The sequence below is a fragment of the Podarcis tiliguerta genome (assembly GCF_965153285.1).
Source record: "Podarcis tiliguerta genome assembly, chromosome: 4".
Lineage (NCBI taxonomy): Eukaryota > Metazoa > Chordata > Lepidosauria > Squamata > Lacertidae > Podarcis > Podarcis tiliguerta.
The window spans coordinates 43274324-43297668 of record NC_139537.1 but is presented as its reverse complement, the minus strand read 5'-3'; the positions used below and the strand labels follow the sequence as shown (position 1 = coordinate 43297668).

Sequence of the window (23345 nt, the reverse complement as noted above, 5' to 3'; positions counted from 1 at the left end):
TTATCTCTCACTCGGACTACTGCAATGCGCTCTACGTGGGGCTACCTTTGAAGGAGACGCGAAAACTGCAATTAACCCAGAATGCGGCAGCTATATTGGTGACTGGGAGTGGCCGCTGAGACCATATAACACACCAGTCCTGAAAGATCTTCATTGGCTCCCAGTACGTTTCTGAGCACAATTCAAAGTGTTGGTGCTGACCTTTAAAGCCCTAAACGGCCTCGGTCCTGTATACCTAAAGGAGCATCTCTCCCCATCGTCCAGCCAGGACACTGAGGTCCAGCGCTGAGGGCCTTCTGGCGGTTCCCTCGCTGCGAGAAGTGAGGTTACAGGCAACCAAGCAGAGGGCCTTCTAGGTAATGGCACCTGCCCTATGGAACGCCCTCCCACCAGATGTCAAGGTAATAAGCAACTATTTTACTTTTAAAAGACAACTGTTTAGGGACATTTTTAATGTTTGATGTTCTATTTTTAATATTCGGTTGGAAGCCGTCCAGAGTGGCTGGGGAAACCCAGCCAGATGGGTGGGGTATAAATTATTATTATTATTGTTATTCCTTTCCCCATCTACCAATGAGTTTTAAATGTTTTAAGTCTTACAATAAACCATGTGTTAGGAGTCATTCTGCAAAGAAACAAAAAAGATGATTGTAACTTTAAGAACCTTTTCTGTGAGTTCTGGGTGTGGTTTTCTAGGCTGATTAGGTACAGCTGGTGATGAGTACAAAAGGAGGAAAAGTTGCAGTTTGAATTTGCCTGCAGAGAGAGAACACCCACATGCTTTGTGTTTGTTGTTTTTGTATACAGCGGTGCCTCGCAAGATGAAATTAATTCATTCCACGAGTTTTTTCATTCTACGAGTTTTTTCGTCTTGCGAAGCACCACTGCATTTAAACACTGACAACGGCGGGGAGGGGCAGGGAGAAGCAGGACAGCTGCCGCAGCCGGTACCTCAGACTCACCCGGGCATTGTGGCCACCGTGCGACGCGGCTGCTGGAGGGCGGCGGGGCTCAGGAGCGCGACTCGGCGGAACCGCCACCAGGGAGAGAGAGGCGCTGGCAGCAACAGCTCTCTGAGGGGAGCGCGCGAGGGGGGTGGGCAGCGGCGCGAGGCACCAACCGTCAGCGGGAAGGTGGGAGGGAGCCGGAGGAGCGGGGAAGCGAGCATGCATGCGTGCAGTGCGCGTCGCCATGACACGAGAGGCAGGGCCGTTTCGTCTAGCGAAGCAAGCCCTTAGGGAAATCCGTCTTGCGAAGCACCTCAGAAAATGAAAAACTCTTTTGTCTTGCGAGTTTTTCGTCTTCCGAGGCATTCGTCTTGCGAGGTACCACTGTAGTTGTAATAAGTGTTTCACACCGGTCTCGTGGTTCTGTCGTGGTTCTGTCTACCCCTCTAACACCATGGGATATGTTGGACTAGGAGAAAGTTATTTGCTCAAGGCAATCCAGTGAACTGCATAGCCAAGCAGGAATGTGAACCTAAATTCCCCACACCTGAATGAAATACTTGAGCATTACTTTGTCTCAGGTAACACGTACCTGAGCCAGATAACAAATCCCTCAGTCCTATTTTTCTATAATATATCTGAAACATTTCATCAGTTTACTTTTTAAAAAGTTCAATCACACAGGTATTCTTACTATACAATCTAGAAGAGTAATCACGTTGTTTTAAAGCATTTGTTTAAATATCAATACTCCACCTACATTACTAGCTATGCAGTTTTGATGTCACTTCCATTTGGCCAGTATTGATTAAATGATCATTGATGGCTAACGAGCAATCTAAAAAAGTGTTAACTTTGTCTTCTGTAATGATTTTTAAATTGTATGGCTTTCCAAAACATAGGGTTTTAAAGATAAACAGACATGCTTCTATATTTCACTGTTCCGTTTAGTTGCTTCCAGACAATCTGTTTATTGAACATTTATTCTGATTTAATTGCTTAGATGATGTTGCTTCCAACTGCAGTACATGCTCCCATCTAAGTTTTTTGTAGGGAGGGGAATAGGTTTGTTCAACAAGAGTGCCAAATGTACTTTAATTGTCCAGCCTGAATTTGTCAATATGTGATTGAATCCCACCTGCCGAATAGTGACAGTCCAGAAGTGGTCTTTGAAAATGGCAGAAATCTTTAAGAAGTCTGAGAATTATGGGATCTCAATGTGTCTGTGTTGGAAACGGGGCTTATGGGAAGCAACATATTGACTAGCTAGCTTGCTAATTACTGTATTTTTTGCACTATAAGACTCACTTTTTCCCTCCTAAAAAGTAAGGGGAAATGTGTGTGTGTCTTATGGAGCGAATGCAGGCTGCGCAGCTATCCCAGAAGCCAGAACAGCAAGAGGGATCGCTGCTTTCACTGCGCAGCGATCCCTCTTCCTGTTCTGGCTTCTGAGATTCAGAATATTTTTTTTCTTGTTTTCCTCCTCCAAAAACTAGGTGCGTCTTGTGGTCTGGTGCGTCTTATAGAGCGAAAAATACGGTATCCACCTAGCCAGCTAGTCTGGTATTAATGACTGTTCCACTTGTACTTGCTGACTTGCTCTAACTGCACTTTCCATAGAATGTGTGCAAACAGCACTGAGATGTTGTGTGCAGAATAGAAACACTTTATCAAGGTAGCTAAGATGATCCCTGCAAATGTTTCTACTATCAGTCCCAGTCAGCATGGCCAGTGGTCAGGGATGATGGAGGTTGGAATCCAGCAACATTTGTTTAGATGAATGGATAGGAAGGCTGTGATTTTTTTCACCTAAACAATGTTGAAATTTTCACAGCCCCTTCAAAAATTGGGCTCCTCCCCAATTTAGCCTCTACAAATGGCATTGCAAATGGGGAGCAAAACAGCTCTACACATAGCGCTCTTTACTAATAGACCTATTATTAATTTGGGTAATACACATTATGTGGCATTATCAGAATTAATAAATCATGCATTGTGTGAGGAAATACCGTACTTTATGTTATCTGTCCTGAATCTACTGCCAATCAATTTCATGGGGAAAACCAAACTCCTAGTATTTTAAGAGAGGGGGAAATACTTTTCTCTGTCCACCTCCTTCACACCACAGAACCCATATTAGCATTAGGTTGCAGTTGAAGATGTCAGATGTATTAACTAGGCTTATGTTGTTTGATTCAATCACTAGTTTTATTGTCTGGCCAGCACAGCTTCTCTGAACATTTTCTCTTAAAAACACACACACACAAAAAGCCTCATTATAATTAGATACAGCAATTTTTGTCAAGGTAAATCTTACAGCAAGTAGAAATTTGCACTTGGGTTTCCCAAGCTAAACAGTCTAACCTCATATAGTAAGTATCCGTCATACTTTGATAAAAACCATACAAATAAAAAAAATGCTCCTAGAAGAATGACATCTATATTATTTGACTTCCTAGTAATAAGTTTATGATGGTCTTGTGATTTATCATTATAACATAATTAGACACCAATTATGAACCTGACATGATGAAGAGGAACTTGTGCCACCACAAGCTGATACAAGCTTAGCTAGGATGCATGAAAATACCTTTTTTTTGTGGCCACATCCCAGATATGGAACTTTCATTGACAGGAGATATGTCTGGCTCTTTAACTTTTTACTTTCCATCATGTCATGAAGACTGTTTAGTTTAGATGAACTTTTAATTAGTCTGAAATTCAACACTATAACTTTGCCAGAGTTCATTCTAACAAATCTTAACTCAAAGATATAAAAGAAAACAATCTGTAGTCCATAGTAAAGCAGCTACGGGTTTAGAAGTGACTCCATTTATGTTGTCATACACCAAGGTAAAAATTCAGAATGAATCAATTTCTCAGAAATGATGCTAGTGATAGTTTGGCTTCAGCAGACAGAACTATACTGAATCTGTTCCACCTTTTCCTCATATTTTCTTGAAACCTAGTTGCTCTCTTAACATTCTGTTCAAACTATAAGCTGTAATTAGGGAGGATGCCTATGCCTTAAGTGCATTAAAATGTCATTATGCACACTGACCAAAGTACCTTTTTAAAAAGCCAATGCTGAAATAATACTTAAGCAAATACATGTTTATTATCACCAAATGTACCAATAGCCCACATTCCAGCAATCCAAACATTAGTATGAAAACATTTTTCCAATTACTGAAGATTCCCTATAGTGCTTCAAGCTGCTTTATGACATTTTAAACTCTGTAAATAATATGCGCCTTTCAAAAGCTACAAAATCTTAGTTTCTTCCCATTGACCTGGGAACTAAATTTATAAAAAGCACATTTTCATAGCAGGGAAATAAAAATGCTTTTAACACATTTGTCTTGAAAATTGGTGGTGGGTGGTGTTAAATAGTGTCAGGGGATAAATAACCATAAAACATAACATTAGCGTACCCAGGTATTATTTGAAGCAGACACAAATGGGATGTCACTACACTTTGTCATTTTTCTTGCCATTTGTCCCATTAAAGCTATGTAATCATACATCAGTCACGATTGCAGTCAGTATTTTTTTTTCTTTTCTTGCTGTGTTTGGTTCATCATTTCTTTCTACTGTGGAAGAAATTCTTTAGGGATAATAATTTTCCCATAATGGCAGTTATGATCTGGATATGATTTTAAACATGTTGTAATGTTTCTAAAGACACAGCATAGTTTAAAACTAAGTTCAGAAAACCATAATTCAGTTTTTTAAAAAAACCAACACATACATTTTATATAAAAAAATGTAGGATATAAATCTTCAACAGTTCTTGACAGAGCAACTAAAAGCTACATTTGGGCAACAGTCCTATGCATGTAGTTATATATTAGATTATACGCAGTGGGGCTTATTTCTGTGTAGACATGCTTAGAACTTCACAGTAAGAAGCATTAGTCTTGGATGAATAATAGAGTTAAGCTAAAACCTATACTTCTAGCAGTTCCAAAATTTGTTCCTCCATTTTGACAGCATACCTTGCCAAAATGCAAAAATCAATGCATATTTTCTGACAGGTAGACTCACATATGTGGCATATATTTACTAATTATATACTGCTCACAGCAGCCCTGTCTCAGCAGTTCACAATAAAATCTTAAAAATGGAGAAAAATGAATAAAATCTAAAATGCCGCAGCTAAAAAAGCACAATTGATTTAAAACCCATTTGGAAATGGGGGGTTTAATCTGTTGCCTGAACACCAAGATGAAGCTTACAATTAACTTCCTTGGATATTTCATAAAACCAGCAGCCAAGAGAATGAATGGAACTGAGCAGAATTAAGGGTGGGGGTGAAATCAATACACAATTTCCAGTTTCTATCTGATTTGCTTGTTGCTAAATTTGGCTTAACTAAAATACTGCTCATTCTATCTAGAAATCAAAACTGGAAAAGTATCTGGTGGCCACTCTAGTAACTTCTAATAATTTCACTTACTTATTTTAAGGAAAGTAGAAAAACAGCAAGAAATACAGAAAGTAGATTTCAAGCAGGGGACATTCCCATGTCTGGAGATGCCAAGTATTGAACCTGGGACCTTCTGCATGTGGAACATGTGCCTTTATCACCATTTGAAGTTAGTCCTACAACTTTAAACCAATCAATGAGACTGGTTCTTGGAAAAGAGGGATGGAAGAGAAGATACATCTAAAATGACATATTTTCCATCTGAAATATCATGAGCATCAGCACATCCATGCAGAGATTTTCACCCTGTCACAATACACACTGCTATATTGGTTCTTGCAGTGCTGACTCAATCCTTTTAGGGCAATGCTTTCAGTCAAAGTTACCTGTCATGATAAGGTAGGGAGAGTAAAATTATGGGTGGTCGCTTATTGTAGCAAAGAACAACGCTTCATCATCTTGTCCCAAATACTACACCAATTCTTTACCAGTGCCTAACATCACAATAAATAAAAGTGTTGGAAGGATTTTAGAACACTACATACCAAGTTTAAATGCTTGGCTAGAGAAAGGGCAAATGCAAACACACACACAGGTAGATACTGAGGAAAGCACCTTTTCAGCAGTGACCCCCTGGCTTTGGAATTTTGGTGGTGCCTTCCTTGGCACTCTCCATTGCTAGACAAATATTGGGGTTTTTTTTGCTATGTTCGAAGCTAGAGGGGAAAAAAGCATGTAGTGTGGAGAAGATAAGAGAAATGCTATTGGGTGACAAAGACAATGCACAACTGCTCAACACCTACTTTGCCTCTGTCATCACCCAAAAGGAAAGCAGTGGTGAACCTGGATATCAGAATAAACAATGCAAGGAGGAAGTTGTAGCCCAAGATAGGAAGAGAGTTAGTAAGGGAACACCTAGCTACTTGAATTCAAATCTCCAGGGCCTGATGAGCTGTACCCAAGAGTGCTAAAGGAGCTTGTAGTTGTAAATCATACCAATGCTTAAAGAAAATTCATGCCGTTAAGCTATCCCTTCAACGTTTCACAATGGATCACATGATTAAGGGACAAATCAAGAGCAAATAAATTAAATATAGTATTTGCATTATAATAATGTACTATTTACTTTTTTCTTGGTATACATGAAAATGTATGTGTGTTTGTGTATGTAGAACAATCCAAATTACAGTGGAATTAGAAATGCAAAAATAAAGTTGGCACCATAGAAAGTAAAATGTATCTCAGACTCTTTAAGACTAATTGAATTGCCATTGATAAGTTGTCACTTAAAGAGACAAGTCTGCAGTGAAACATGGGTTTGCTGCAAATGACCTGTCATTACAGCCATGGGTAATGTTCACGTCCAGACTAAAAACACAATACCTCCTAGCAATATTCTCAACAGGAGTCAAAACAGCAGGAATGGTGAAAAGTCAGTGTACATGATCCACTAGAGAATTATGCCTCAGGTGCTATGTTAATTTACTTGCTGGCATACATTAATTGAAACCAATCAATAACACCTCTGGTACAGACTAGGAAATGCTGCCAAAGTAATTGACTGCCACATTTATTCATGTTCCAAATTTGGAAAAGTGGAATAATTTAGTCAAAGATTTTTCATTTACGTCAGTATAGATAACATGATGATTTCACAACTGTTCTTCCAGTTCTAATTACATAAATTTGTGTCCTTTTTTAAAAAATCACCAGGGCCTTTTTGAAACTAGTGTACAATCCTACAACTGCTAAACATGCTCTTGGCTTCTTTCTTTTTTTACTTTAGGTAGCACATTTAATATAATCAAATATTTTCACACTTACATTTTGAACTTTATATACCTGCACAGTCTCCCTAAAACATCAATGTGACAGTAGTACAGTTTACCTCTTGTATGCTAAGACAGAAAATCATATGCTTAAACCCAGTGAATTCATGGTTGTGGAGATATTTGGAATAGGACTTCAGAACTTATTTTAGGGTTTAGTCCTAAGATCCCTGGGAGGACATTCCAAGGACCATAGGCAAGATCAGATTCATGACTTAAAAGCATCCTCTCTACCACAGCTGGCTGCTCTGAAACACTGCCCCAACTAATGTTGGCTGAACCCCAAAGGGAGCATGTCACAGCATACAAGTGGCTTGGGTCCAAAGCTGTCCTGGCCCTCTAACCCAAACCCAAACCAGGGAGAGTGAATTTAGCCATACTTTGGAATGGGTATGGCTCCATTCCCTTCCTATTGTTTCCAATGGGGAGGATTTATTTATTTTTTAATGGCAGCTGAGAAAACAACATAAAAACACAGAGCATTCTTCCTCCACCACTCACTTCTTCCCTGCCAGCATAAGCCTGCCAACTCAGAATGTACTGCAACATTGCTGTTCAGTGAGATTTGAAGTCTTACCTTCTGGTATTCCTATGGAAGCTTTAGGAGCCATAGATAATGAGAATGAAGTGGGACGAGTGCAGCCTATAGGTGACCTTTCCTCTTTTCCCCTTGCAAGCACACTGCAGACTTTAGGGTAATTGCCAGTGAACTAGTCAGAAAGGCTGCTAAGTGTGACATTTTTGCACTCAACCAATCTGTGCATTTCCACCTAGATACTTTCAGCTGAAAGCTGTTCCTCCCAGGAACAGAGACCTGCAGAGTCCCCACCATATAGGTGGTTGCTATTTTTCAGATAAACCCACTTTGTTTTGGCTGGCTGTGTCAACAATCATGGTGACCGCTTACTAATTTGGGTGATACATAATTTAAGTATTGGAGAAGGAGATGAAGGCCTTTGGAAGTTAATTTTATTGAAAAAAGCACTATGTTTAAAACATACCTAAGCTTGCCCCTGCCCCTTCATAGAGGTGCAACTGCAATTCTGTGACAAAGTTAGGTCTGCTAAGGCTGGTAACCTTTTCCTTTTCTTTTTAACAGACATCAAGTTCTTGGAAAATAACTGGGTTACATACAGGCAGAACTTAAACAGCTGAACAGTTTCCTGGTGTGAAGCTCAAAGCCTCAGCTGCCTTCCCCTTCCAGTATTATATGCACCAAGTCAGTGGTGTAGGGTGGGGGGTGCCGGCCGCACCGGGCGCAACATCTGGGGGTTAGGGGGCGCAAATCCACAGGTTAGGGGGCGCAAATCCACGGGTTAGGGGGCGCAAATTACTTGCCTTGCCCTGGGTGCTGACAACCCACGCTATGCCACTGCACCAAGTCTCCCCAGTGAAGGGTGGGGAAAGGCCACCAACTGTTTCAAAACCTGCATTCTGAAAATGAAGTTCACTTCGAAAATAGTTTCCTCAAGGTTTGAAACTATTTCAAATCAGAATTTTAGATGAACTGTGGAATGCAATTCATATAATGAAAACAACCTTTTGGTATAATTATTTGGATAACTTGAATTACTGCTTAAAATAATGGCTTACGATTTAAAGCAAATATTATAATATACAACAAATAAGACCAATAAGGAATGGGAAACAGGATTGAGAGAGTGCTTGCTGCTCAGCTGCAGAAGGGCCTGGATGGAACTAATTATGTAGACTAATTTCAATTTGACTTCCAAGCTGTATTTTGGCAATGAAACAGCTTTGGTTGTCCTGACTGATGAACTTTATCAGAAAAAGAAAGGTCAAGAGCCACCCTGTTGACCCAACTCAATTTTTCAGCAGCTTTTGATACCATAGACCACAAGGGAAGCATTGGTGGATCTCTGTTTGGCTGCTTGTGTTATAAAAAACCCACAGGGTTCTGTTATGCTATATAGCACTCATATGAAATTTCTAGAAGCAACTATCCAAGACTGTAAGGCAAGATGCAATCAATTTTCTCAGAATAACCTCTAGTATATCAGCACTAGAGGCAGTAAGAGATTTTACTTTCTTGGGCTCCATGATCACTGCAGATGGTGACAGCAGTCACGAAATTAAGAGACGCCTGCTCCTTGGGAGAAAGGTGATGGCAAACCTAGACAGCATCTTAAGAAGCAGAGACATCACCTTGCCAACAAAGGTCCGTATAGTTAAAGCCATGGTTTTCCCAGTAGTGATGTATGGAAGTGAGAGCTGGACCATAAAGAAGGCTGACCGTCGAAGAATTGATGCTTTTGAATTATGGTGCTGGAGGAGACTCTTGAGAGTCCCATGGATTGCAAGAAGATCAAACGCATCCATTCTTAAGGAAATCAGCCCTGAGTGCTCACTGGAAGGACAGATCGTGAAGCTGAGGCTCCAATACTTTGGCCACCTCATGAGAAGAGAAGACTCCCTGGAAAAGACCCTGATGTTGGGAAAGATTGAGGGCACAAGGAGAAGGGGACGACAGAGGACGAGATGGCTGGACAGTGTTCTCGAAGCTACAAACACGAGTCTGACCAAACTGCGGGAGGCCGTGGAAGACAGGAGTGCCTGGCGTGCTCTGGTCCATGGGGTCACGAAGAGTCGGACACGACTAAACGACTAAACTAAACATATCAGCACTAAGAGAAATGTGTTCTATTAGCGGGGGGAGGGAGGGACTTGTGATAAAAACCAACTACACTATGAACAACACAATGGTTGAATAGATAATAATAATAATATAATAATAATTTATTATTTGTACCCCGCCCATCTGGCTGGGTTTCCCCAGCCACTCTGGGCGGCTTCCATAGAAACAAAAAATACAGTAAAATATCACAGATTAAAAACTTCCCTGAACAGGGCTGCCTTCAGATGTCTTCTGAATGTCAGGTAGTTATTTATCGCTTTGACATCTGCTGGGAGGGCGTTCCACAGGGCGGGCGCCACTACCGAGAAGGCCCTCTGCCTGGTTCCCTGTAGCTTTGCTTCTCGCAATGAGGGAACCGCCAGGAGGCCCTCGGAGCTGGACCTCAGTGTCCGGGCAGAACGATGGGGGTGGAGACGCTCCTTCAGGTATACTGGGCCGAGGCCGTTTAGGGCTTTAAAGGTCAACACCAACACTTTGAATTGTGCTCGGAAACGTACTGGGAGCCAGTGTAGGTCTTTCAAGACCGGTGTTATGTGGTCTCGGCGGCCGCCCCCAGTCACCAGTCTAGCTGCCGCATTCTGGATTAGTTGTAGTTTCCGAGTCACCTTCAAAGGTAGCCCCACGTAGAGCGCATTGCAGTAGTCCAAGCGGGAGATAACCAGAGCATGCACCACTCTGGCGAGACAGTCCGCGGGCAGGTAGGGTCTCAGCCTGCGTACCAGGTGGAGTTGGTAGACAGCTGCCCTGGATACAGAATTGACCTGTGCCTCCATGGACAGCTGTGAGTCCAAAATGACTCCCAGGCTGCGCACCTGGTCCTTCAGGGGCACAGTTACCCTATTCAGGACCAGGGAGTCCTCCACACCAGCCCGCCTCCTGTCCCCCAAAAACAGTACTTCTGTCTTGTCAGGATTCAACTTCAATCCATTAGCCACCATCCATCCTCCAACCGCCTCCAGGCACTCACACAGGACCTTCACCGCCTTCACTGGTTCTGATTTGAAAGAGAGGTAGAGCTGGGTATCATCTGCATATTGATGGACACCCAGTCCAAACCCCCTGATGATCTCTCCCAGCGGCTTCATATAGATGTTAAAAAGCATGGGGGAGAGGACGGAACCCTGAGGCACCCCACAAGTGAGGGCCCAGGGGTCTGAACACTCATCCCCCACCACCACTTTCTGAACACGGTCCAGGAGGAAGGAGTGAAACCACTGTATAACAGTGCCCCCAGCTCCCAGCCCCTCTAGACGGTCCAGAAGGATGTTATGGTCGATTGTATCAAAGGCCGCTGAGAGATCCAGCAGAACCAGGAAACAACTCTCACCTTTGTCCCTAGCTCGCCGGAGATCATCAACCAGCGCGACCAAGGCAGTTTCAGTCCCATGGTGAGGCCTGAATCCCGATTGGAAGGGATCCAAATGGTCCGCATCCTCCAGGCGTGCCTGGAGTTGTTCAGCAACCACGCGCTCAATCACCTTGCCCAAGAATGGAAGATTTGAGACTGGGCGATAGTTGGCCATACTGGCCGGGTCTAAAGATGGTTTTTTAAGAAGCGGTTTAATGACCGCCTCTTTCAGCGGATCTGGGAATGTTCCCTCACAGAGGGAAGCATTCACCACCCCGCAGAGCCCATCGCCCAGCCCTTCCCGGCTTGCTTTTATTAGCCAGGATGGGCAAGGATCAAGGAGACAGGTGGTTGGTTTCACGCGTCCAAGCAGCCTGTCCACATCCTCGGGGGTAACGGATTGAAATTGATTCCATGCAACTTGACCAGACAGAGCTCTAGCACTCTCCCGCCCCGGCCCTGCTCCCACGGTGGTGTCTAGCTCCTTCCGAATATGAGTGATTTTATCTGCAAAAAACTTTGCAAAATCGTTGCAGGAGATCTTGGGGTCTTTACAAGGCCCCGGTGGTAAAGGTGGTTCCGTTAAATTGCGAACCACCTGAAAGAGTCTCCTGCTACTATTTTCTGCAGATGCAATAGAGGCGGTGAAGAAAGTCCTCTTCGCCGTCGCTATCGCCACTTGGTAGGCTCGACGTTGAGCTCTAACCTGTGTCCGGTCAGATTCGGAGTGAGTTTTCTGCCACCGACGCTCTAACCGTCTCAACGATTGTTTCATCGCCCTCAGCTCCGAAGAAAACCACGGGGCTGTTCGGGCTCCATGCAATCGGAGAGGGCGCTTCGGAGCCAGACAGTTGATAGCCCTGGTTAACTCCGCATTCCAGCGGGCCACCAGGGAATCAGCTGAAAGGCCATCAACATGGGCTAAAGCATCCCCTACCACTCTCTGGAAACCATTTGGATCCATTAAGTGGCGGGGGCGGACCATCCGAATTGGTCCCACCTCCCTGCAGAGGGGAAGGGTCGCGGAGAAGTCCAGTTGCACCAGGAAGTGATCTGACCATGGCACTTCTTTTGTTTCACTTTTACTTAGTGTCAGATCACCCACGTCACTAGAGGTGAACACCAGGTCTAAGGCATGTCCATGACTATGAGTTGGGCCAAACTTATTCAGGGACAGCCCCATGGAGGCCATGCTTTCCACGAAGTCCCGAGCAGCCCCTTGTAAGGTCGTGTCGGCATGGATGTTAAAATCCCCTAGGACAACCAAACTAGGTGTCTCCAGGAGAAAATCCGCCACGACCTGAAGCAGCTCGGACAGGGAATCCTTGGTGCAGCGGGGAGGTCGGTACACCAAAAGGAATCCTGTACTGCCCCTATTGCCCAACTTCCAGAACATGCACTCAGAGAGCTGGATCTTCCCAGTAGGACGCCCGGTGCAAGCTAGTGACTTCCTAAAAATCACTGCAACCCCCCCTCCCCGCCCACATGACCTGGGTTGCTGTGCGTAAGAGAAACCTGGTGGGCAAGCAGCGGCAAGGACAGGCCCATTTGCTTCCTCCAACCAGGTCTCTGTCACACATGCCAGGTCAAATCCTCCATCCACAATCAAGTCGTGGATGGCAGTGGTTTTATTCATCATTGACCTGGCATTGCACAGCAACACTTTCAGGTCATGTGGGTTTCCCCTGTTGATTCCAGTATCCATCCGGTCAAGGCCAGACCCGGAGGCAGGGATAGTCTTCAAACAACGACTAAACCTGCCTCCTCGGTAATGACATGGTCTGGTCTTAGCGTAACTCCGCCTCCTGCCCATGATCACCGAGATCGGATGTCCCAGTGCTTTCCCCCCTGTGAAACTTGTCCCAGCCATTGTGTTGGCTGGGGAGCCACTCCCAGGCAGCCCTGATCCCACCCCTTAAAAACAAAACACAAACTATACAGAACCAATAAAACAACAACAAAAGGAACAGAACAACTGTACTAAAATTAATCCCCAACCAACTATCCATCCCACCCACCCACCCCCAACAAAGGAAAAAAGAAAAAAAGGAATAAAAATTTAAATTGCCACCGACTGCTTGAGGACATTTTAACGCACATTGACCACCTGGAACAGGGAAGCAATGGCAGAAAACTTCCCACACTTTCCCAAAAGTTTGTTCCAAGTAAGGGTCTGGGCCACGCCCCCTGGGCCAGTTGGAGAAGGCCCTGGAAGGGAGCAGGCCCTGCAGTCCTCACCCAGCCGATAGTCCGAGGCTTTCCTGCAGCAGGAGTCCCTTTATAGCCGGGAGAGAGGGCCTGGGCCACGCCCCCTGGGCCAGTTGGAGAAGGCCCTGGAAGGGAGCAGGCCCTGCAGTCCTCACCCAGCCGATGGTCCGAGGCTTTCCTGCAGCAGGAGTCCCTTTATAGCCGGGAGAGAGGGCCTGGGCCACGCCCCCTGGGCCAGTTGGAGAAGGCCCTGGAAGGGAGCAGGCCCTGCAGTCCTCACCCAGCCGATGGTCCGAGGCTTTCCTGCAGCAGGAGTCCCTTTATAGCCGGGAGAGAGGGCCTGGGCCACGCCCCCTGGGCCAGTTGGAGAAGGCCCTGGAAGGGAGCAGGCCCTGCAGTCCTCACCCAGCCGATGGTCCCCACAAGTTGTTTTTTGGTTAAAATCCACTCTCCTTCCAGTGGGCTTAACCTTTACCTTTCTTGAGCAGAAACTCTAGCCCCAGTGAGAAGACATTATCAACACCTGTCTATTCTAACACCAACGGCCCCTTGTTCACACTGTGGCTTACAAAGGATGAACTCCCACTTGAGTTCATTAGCAGTTTACATTCTGCAACCTCCTCAGAAGTTCCAGAAGCTTGTGCAGATGCAGTAAACATTTGATTTCCTTTTGCTGGAAACTGACAGAACAATTCATGTTGCTTGCTGCCACTGCCAAGGCTCTGTGAAATAGTGGAGCTACTGCTCTATCTACAGCTTGGCCACTCATGGCAGCAGCAGTGGAAGGTGGGAGCAGGCAGATTGGGCCTGATCCTTGTGCCAGCTTCAGTCTGGTGCAGCAATTAGGTTCAGGTCATGTCTGGTACCAGCCAGCACCAGCTGTGAGAGCAACTTGATGGCTAATGGATCCCGGTCTGGTTCAGTCACATCCCTGGAATGCCCCATTTTGGGCCCTTCTGCTGGGCTCTTCTAGTAGCGATATCACTGGCAAGCCGCCTGTATGTTGGCATATTTGGGAAGTGGGAGGTATGTGCTGGCAGAGTGGTGCAAGTGTCACTCTGGGGTGGCAGCCACAGGAGGCTGACTGAACCAGGAGAAGCAAGAAGAATGATGCCTTTACTGAATCCAATCCAGAGACTAGGAGATCTGTATCGCAGGCTACATGAGAAATATATTTTTGAAGTCTGAACCCAACCCCAACCCACTTTCCAACACTGCTTACCAAGTTTTTTGTAGCAGCACAATTCAAAGTGTTGGTGCTGACCTTTAAATCCCTAGACGGCCTCGGTCCAGTATACCTGAAGGAGCATCTCCACCCCCATCGTTCTGCCCAGACACTGAGGTCCAGCGCCGAGGGCCTTCTGGCGGTTCCCTCACTGTGAGAAGCCAAGTTACAGGGAACCAGGCAGAGGGCCTTCTCGGCAGTAGCACCCGCCCTGTGGAACGCCCTCCCACCAGATGTCAAAGAGAAAAACAACTACCAGGCTTTTAGAAGACATCTGAAGGCAGCCCTGTTTAGGGAAGCTTTTAATGTTTAATAGACTATTGTATTTTAATATTCTGTTGGAAGCTGCCCAGAGTGGCTGGGGAAACCCAACCAGATGAGGGCAGGGTGAATTCCTTTGAGTGATTCCAGGATACACTTACAAGCATTCACTGAATTCAGTGAGATTATACTAATGTGAGACCAGTTCAAAAATTAACATTGCTGCTGTCCGTTCTTTAAACACAAGCAATGCAGAAGCATCAGGATACACCAAATCAATGCAACAAAATATATCATACTTGCTTTAAATAAAGTATTAGCAGACACTTTCCAGTATTTTCCTCATGTTCTAAAACCGCTTCTTCATGTGTGTGGTGTTTTGTGGTACCTACTAACGTCTTGACACATTCAAGTACACATCATTATCAACATCTTTTGAAAAATTATCTGTTAGCAGCTGGTTTATTGCAAGTGCATTATTCTGCAACATATTAGTCTACATGAACTGTACAAAGCAGCCACAATGAATGCTTCCTGTGGAACCATTTTAATTAAATGAATTGACTAATAATAGTAATGAAAATGGATAGAGCATTTTTAAACCATAAGATACTTTGGCATAATTGAGTGAACTAACCCCCTTCTGGAAAATGTGTGTGTTTTTGATTCAGGGAAGCTAGGCTCAGTTGTACAACATATGTTTTTCATACACAAGGTTCCAGGTGCCATCTAAGCGTCATCCCTAACTAAATATCCACCTGAGACCCCAGAGAGCTTCTAGCAGTCAGAGCAGACAACAGAAAACAAGACCCAGAACATGACACAGCATAAGGCAGCTTCTTAACATCCATGTTTTCAACATTCACAGCTCACAAATATGTGTGAGTCCACAAAATAGTAATGGCTACACATGTCAATGAGTTCACTTTCTCAGAAACAATTCAGCTCCCTGCTATAAAAGTAACATTGAAATCCTATTTCTGAAACCATGTTTATGAATTCTGATCACTTTCCATGACACAGAGCTTGTTTGAATTCTTTTCTAAAAATGCTGTTATTATCATATACAAATGCAGGCATGCGCACACCCTTACGTGTGTTCTGGTTGCATGCAACTGTGTATATGCACGGTGCTGGGAAATTATTAAATAAATAGAATCATTCCAGGAAATGGTGGGAGAGAGCTGGAGAGTCCTGGTGACTCAGGTGCAGACCCTTCCCAGAGCCCAAAGAGGACATGAGTGACAGAGAAGAAACCTGAAAGAGACCTGAGGCACAGTAGGGCTTTGTGTGGGCTGCTGAACCTCCCTGCCTAACAACTGACACAAGTGTCATGAACTGGCAGGACTAGAGGGAGGAGGAAAAGGAGGAAGAGGATCCTGGTGAGGGGTAACTGAGACACAGGGGGGCAAGCTGGGGATGGAGGAGAGGTTGTGTGGAAAGTACTCACAGTGAAGGAGGATGTTGAGGGGATCAGGGTCCAGTGCACAAGGACCTGTCTCACACGGCAGGCTCTGAGGTGTAGGAAGCAGCAGGCAGGGTGCTCCAGGACCCTGAGACAGGCAAGGGCCCATAGTCCAGCTCATTAGCTGGTCAGGTGGGCCTTGCTAGCTCTGGGAAGAAGTGTGTGATTCCTCAGCTGGAGTAGGTTTGGAACAGGTGAGGCTCACATGCCTCATCAAGCCCAGATGCTGCAATCAGCATGCAGAGCTGAGGTGATGTGTCTGCTCAACTTCCCACCTTGGGTGGACCATGGCTTGGATGCCCCAGGGAGCTCTTTGGGACTGTGTTTGTGTGGGACTGACCTCCAGGTGGCCTAGATCAGCTGCAGAGGCAGGAGCCTGGCCTGACCGGACTTTGGACCTGTTGGCTTAATGGACTACACCGTAAGATGTGGAATCATGTATACCAGTGGGATGCCGCCAGGTAGCCTGTGGCTTAGGACAATGAGAGGTAGCACCATCATAACCACTTTCTCACAGCCTCCTGTCAGCACCAGAGCTTCAACTCTACTTGAAGAGAGTTGTGTGGAGCCAAAGGGGGAGAAGCCAGACAGCAGAAAACAGGTGTTTGGAGACTTTGCAGATGGTGTCCCCCACTTTCTATACTATTTCACTTATGAGTGTGGGGGTCTGGAATGTAACCCCGACAGCAGTTATCTGGTTTATTATCCCTATTGAACTCTTACTGGCAGAGGGTGAGAGGCACTTGTTGGATTTTCCACCTCAGGCGTCAGGATAACTTCACCAGCCTTGAGCAGCATGAACATTGAGTTGGGTGGGTTTGGCGCTGACCCACCACAGGCAGCAAAATGCCTTCGGTAGCTTTGTTACACATGCACGCTTGGACTCTACTCATGGGCAACCTGGCAGGCCTCACAGTGGCAGTGACTTGGTGGACCCCACGGCAGCACTGACCTTTCTGGTGGCGGCTGAGGCAACAATGGTGGCAGAAAAAGAGCCAACAAAGGTAAGAAGCTGGGGGGGGGGCAGGAGGGAGCTGGTGGCAGGGTTCAGTAGTGGCATGGGGTGTGTGGGGGGGTGTCCCTCTTTGGTGGCATAAAAAGTTGGAGAGTATGCATTTATTGAACCAACAGGCAGCCTTCTCCAGTTGTTTTTAACTATTGTGCTTTTTACCTTGTGTTTTATCCTGTGAACCACCCTGATATCTCTTGATGGAAGGGCAGTATATAAATGTAATAATTAAATTATTTATCATTATTATTTTAAAAATCCATGTATAGGATTACATAGTTCTACAGCACAACCCTGCTTACACTGAAGGAAGCCCCACAGCGTTCAGTGGGATTTAACTCAAAGGAAAGCGCGGTTCGAACTGCAGCCTTAGGCAACGTGGGCTGCATCGCCTCAGCGGTTCTCCGCAGCCCTCGCAAGCAGGGGAAACGGACGCTTACCTGGGAGGAGCGGGAGGGGAGCACGCGAGGAAAAAACGAAGCGGGCGCCAGGGTATTTACCTTTCTCTCCCCACACGAGGATTGCGGACGAGGCGGGAAGGAGGCTGAAAAGGGCAAGCCCTCGGTGGCCACACACATTCCTTTGCCTTTCGAGAGCGCGTCAGTCAGAGTGTCTCTCTGCCTCTGCCCCCACCCAGCCCCCTCATTCTCTGAGTCCCACCAATATAACTATTTCTTTCCCTGCGTCCCCCGAATAATAAAGAGGTCGTGGCCGCAGCGGGGGGGAGGGGGGGAGTGTGTGAGCGGGCAGAAGAGACCGTGCACTGACGGCTGCGGCAACTGACTGCAGCAGCAGCACAAGCACAAGCAGCTGCGGCAGCAGCAGCAGCAGCCCACCAGGCGAGCTCCCCAATCTCTCTCTCTCTCTCTCTGCCTCGCACACACTTTCCATCCAGTAGCCAGGCGCCAGCCTATAGGGGGCTCTTTCCATTGTGTTAGGCGGAGGCGGCCGCAGCAGAGCGCCTCTCGGCGCAGTCCTACTCCACGCCCCGTAGCCGCCCTGTCCTTCGCAGAGAGGGAGAGGGAGGAGGGGGAAGTTACTCGCAGCAGCGGCAGTAGGGAGCCTTTCATCCATAATGCAGACGCTGCACGGCTCCCCCACCTGCAATATGCTTCCCCCAGCTACCATGGGGGTGTAGGGGGTTGACTCTTAAACAAAATCCAGGGTTATGAAGGAAAGGGAGGAGGAACGAGTCTTCTGTTAGGTGAAACGTTCTTAAAGGGTTAATTTCTTTCCTTCGCAAACTGCATATAGTGCCGGGGAGAGGAGAGTTTGCAGGGCATTCAGTATGCACGGTATTCTCACTCCCCCTCGCCGTGAAGAGGAAGCCAAGGGAAGGTAGAAGGGGACGGAGACACATACACTCAAAACTGCATTTGCAAAGTACTACAGCGAGACCCCACTTCCGAAACAGCAGCAGCAGCAGGAAGTCCCTGCCTGCACCACCAAAGAAGCTTTACTGGAGAAAAAAATAACCACTCTGTAAAGTTGCTTTTCCAAGCCCAACTGAGTCTATAAATCAAGACGCGGGGTGGGGGGGTGGGGGAGGGACGGCTCCCCCTTTTTTGCTGTGCTGCTCCATGCAACGTGAAAATTGCTCTTTAGAGAGAGAGAGCGTGTGCCTTTGAACCCATGCCCGGGATGCTTTCCAACTTCTTCCTTAGCCCTGGTAGCAGTCCTAACCTTCGTAATCCGAGAACTTTAGCAGACAATAAAGGGAGCATCAGAGAAACTTGTTAGATTGGCACTGGGATTTCATCTTTTAATCGCTCTGCCAGTTGCTTTTTTAAAAGAAAAAGAAAAGAAACACTCTAAAGAGATCCACCACCTAAAACGAACCCTGTCCGTTTCAAATCCAGAATTACTGCAATACAGCATCGCTTCCCTCCCTCGCCCCCCCCTTTTTTTTAAAAAAGGAAAGAAAACATGACACTTGTGGACGGGTAAAAATCCATCGGTTGGTTAACTTGAGGCACTTACCCCTCTGAGATAAGGAAGATGTCAGAAAACTAGCAGCTCCATGATTCAAAGAATCCTTGCAACTTTCCTTAACATATACAGAGACCTTCTGTTGAGTTCAAGCAGGCAAGCTATTCAAGAGGACTTTTCACTCGAAAAGAGGGATGAAACTGGATCTCTTCCCCAGTATCAGGACTCCGGAAAACCAAATCCTTCTTCAGAAGATAATTCTTTCAGACCCGTTATCTGTATTACCATTAATGCGCAGAGCAGAAGGCATTGCATACAAATAGATCCAAGTATGAGCTTCTATTGGTGGCTGAGGCAGGCCCCTGGGTCCTACTGCTCCATCGCAGGGAAACTACAAAGCAGCAATTTGCAAGCGGCTTTGGAGGAGGCATGAATGGGAGGAGGGGGAGACGAGAGGCGAAGGAGGGGGGCAACCCTCCTGGAACTGATTCGTTACCTCTGCTGTGGTGGTACGTGTTGCTGAGGTTTAACAGAATAAAACCCACATTCAGCAGAGATGCCGGAGAAGGCAGTGCACACCTTTCCCGTTTTCAGCTGCCTTGTGCTGGATTGTTGCGGGGAAAGGGGTGAGAGGCTAAAACTAACAACTTTTGCGAAGAATGCTCAGATGGGTAGCGGAGGGTTTATGCAAAGAGCTTGGATTCACTCTCCAAATTACTCCTTGGCTCCCCCGAGCCTTAAGCACATTTAAAACTGAGCTCTAGTGATTCTGAGCGAGAGGACTTCCTTTTTCTTCTTCTTCAAAGCAAAGCTTCTGGAGGTACCAAACTGCCAGAAAGAGACCATTGAAGCAATGACAGCTGGCTTGCACCAGTGGAGTAACAGTTTTATGGGATCCGGTCCCTGGCAAAGAAAGAACAGCAGCCGGGCTCCAGTTCTCTTTTCCCTGGTTGGAAAAATTACTTCTACCTGGTGCTCCCACACATTTCTCCTAGTCTTGGCCAAAAATGTCAGGAAGTGTAAAAAGATGATCAGTAGTGTTGCTCCCACTTTGCCCTCAACAATACAGTTTAAGTGCTCTCACACAGCACCGCTGTCAGAAGGTGATGGTAGAGCTTCAAATGCAGCGTTACTGAAGCCTGCTGCTGCTGCTGCTGCTGCTGCAGGGCTTGGCATGTTGCTAAGAATTGTAGCTTTGTGATGGAGTCAGTAACCTTAATGCATGATTCCATTTGCCACTGTGCTGTTTTGTATAACAGTTGGTGCACTCGTTTTTCCTAATACACCCAAATTTTCCTCTTGCAGAAAGCAGTCATTTCCCAAATTGACTCATTACCAAACTGAAGTATTAATTAGAAGAACTCGTTTCAAATGCCTTCTCATTAGGGTTTGCTTCACTTTAGGTCATGTGAAGTTTTCTGGGTGATGAAAAGCAAAAGGAATGTGGGAAGCACCCACAGATTAAATGCCTAAACACTCCTGTGCAAATAATAACATAGCTGCTAGATAAAATGACTGTCCAGTTGTTCTTAAGCTAATATTGTTACTGTGTGTTAAGTTATAACAGATTCCTTGGTTTGGTTTGAAAAATTATCACATGGAAATGTATATTACAGTGGTACCTCTAGTTACGAACTAAATTTGTTCCGGAGGTCCCTTCTTAACCTGAAACTGTTCTTAATTAGAGGCGTGCTTTCGCTAATGGGGCCTCCTGTTGCTGCTGCGCTGCCGGCACACTATTTCCGTTCTCATCCTGGGGCAAAGTTCTCAACTCAAGGTAACTCTTCCAGGTTAGCAGAGTTTGTAACCTGAGGCATTTGTAACTTGAGGTACCACAGTACATCAGTTCGTCTTTAAGGTGCCACAAAAATCTTTGCTGTTTTTGAGCTGCAACAGACTAACATGACTACCCCTCTGGAAGCAAACGATCATTTCAAGCTGATAATCTAATTGAAATAAGTCTTGGTCTAGAAAACGCGGCTATTAAAAAACCCTGCTCTGGCAATGACTCACTATTTTAACTTGGACAAGTGTTGTTGTTGTTGTTGTTGTTGTTGTTTTTTAAAAATGCCCTTTCCCTTCATTTTTTCACAGGACTAACTATTGTAATAAAAGCGCGGTGGCCAACTGGTGCCCTCCAGATGTTTTGGATTACAGGTGCTATTGTCACTGAACACTGGCCATGTTGGTTGGGACTGATAGAAACAAAAGTCCAAATATGTCTGGAGGGCAACACATTTTTTCTCTTGCTGATTACTGTTGGGATGAAGCAAATGAATGAGTCTGAAAGTTCTCTGCTAAAGGAAACTCTCTTAAACAGCAGATTACTGCTGTTTGCCATGTTTAACAGAGTGCTCTGCTGTGTTAGTTGTGCACAGAGTAAACCCATTACTCTGCCCATTGATTTCAATGTCCAAGTTAGATATTATTAATAAAGTGTGAAGGGGAGATGCATATATGTCATGGATAGGCAACTGAGAGAAATCTCAGCTTATCAGCATGTTTTCATTGCATGACCTCAAGTGTTTGGAAATAGTCATCTCCTCCTTTCATGTTGCATTTACCAAAGTAAACACTGGATGAACACTGATATGCCTGGGCCATGCATAAAGCGCAAAAAGCCCTTATAATCTAGTTTCCAGTATCCTATCTGTGGTATGCAGTCATATAATTTGGGCCTGGCAAAGTCAAGTCCACATATTGCTGTTTGCATGGTGGTTGATAATTCTCTAGCTTTTTCCAGACTTCCAAATATTGCAAAAGCAGAAGGTTTATAAAGCATGTGAGGGTTACAGTACATAGCTGGCATCTGTGTAATGTATGGGTGCCTCATGTTTGACTAGCCTGACTTATCTCATAGGATTATTTATCGAAATGAATAAGTGAAGTGATTACTAGCCTACAAGTTAAAGAGTAATTTATAATGCATAATTTAGCAGCCATAAATAATCATGTGCCATTCATTACTAGGTTTACTTTATATTTTCATTTTAGTTCACTGATTTCATAATATGAGTTAGACTTGATAAATGGTAAGATTTGAAACCCATCTTTGGATCTTTAACATGTAAAACATTGCACAGTATCAATAAGAATATGAAGTTAGTGGAAGAAAAGTATCAGTTTAAAATATCTTAGTGATAAATCCAACTGAAGACAGACACTGTGTGTGTGTGTGTGAGAGAGAGAGAGAGAGAGAGAGAGAGAGAGAGAGAGAGTGAGTATTTACAACTGCAGTTTTATAGCATTTTAAAATTCTATCCTGGCTTCAGTGCAGTAAAAGGCGAAGGACCCAGTCCACAACTCTTCGGAACCCTGCAGCACTGTGATGATTTCTCTCAGCTCTGGCAAATCCCAGGCATTCCTGGACTCCAAAGACTATACAGCCCAGCTGCCTTGCAACAAACAGCAATACAGAACTGCATTGCAGCCTTCTCCAACCTGCTGCCCTCCTGATGTTTTGTGTTACAACATTTGTCATCCTTGACCATTGGGCCTGCTGGTTGGGATTCATGAGGTCTGTAGTCCTTTCAAAAAGCTTTGAAGACTTACCTATTTCCAGTGGCCTTTGCATTATTCCTATGCACTCTCAGATGTGCTTCTGCTGCATTGTGAAAGTACACTTTCTGTATTGGGCAGGAATAGTTTTATATTACTGATGGCTTAATAACATTGGGGTTGTTTAAAACTTCTGTGTTTAGATATTATATTATTATATTTTGCTTTTTTAATTAAGAAATCTTGTCACACAGAAGTGGAGAGGTCTACAGTTTGCTGAAATACAGCATGATAAAACTTGCATAAGGATGCCCACCCAACTCTTTTGGTTGCTTCATTTCTTTGAAATAAGAGAGAGTATAATATTATGGCCTGCCAAAACAATCATTAACTGTATTTAATATAAAGCAAGTGGTTCAGCAGATCACCCCCTCTATTAAATAGAGCCCCACATAAATTTCAAAGCCAGCTTATTCCTATACAACATTCTGAATATTGGTAAGTACCAAAATTATATATTTAGGTCTGCTAACACACTGGA

The 23345-nt window shown here is 45.0% G+C and overlaps 1 protein-coding gene across 2 annotated transcripts in view; it reads right to left on the bottom strand.

Annotated features, from left to right (window-relative positions):
• The window catches only part of ROBO1 (roundabout guidance receptor 1), a 564053-nt gene extending 544413 nt beyond the window's left edge, over positions 1 to 19640 (bottom strand). For both annotated transcript variants that reach the window (XM_083439173.1, XM_083439174.1), the window contains exon 1: positions 19358 to 19640. The gene's annotated coding sequence lies outside the window, so the exon portion shown is untranslated. The remainder of the gene's footprint in view (positions 1 to 19357) is intronic.
• Positions 19641 to 23345: the final 3705 nt, after the last annotated feature.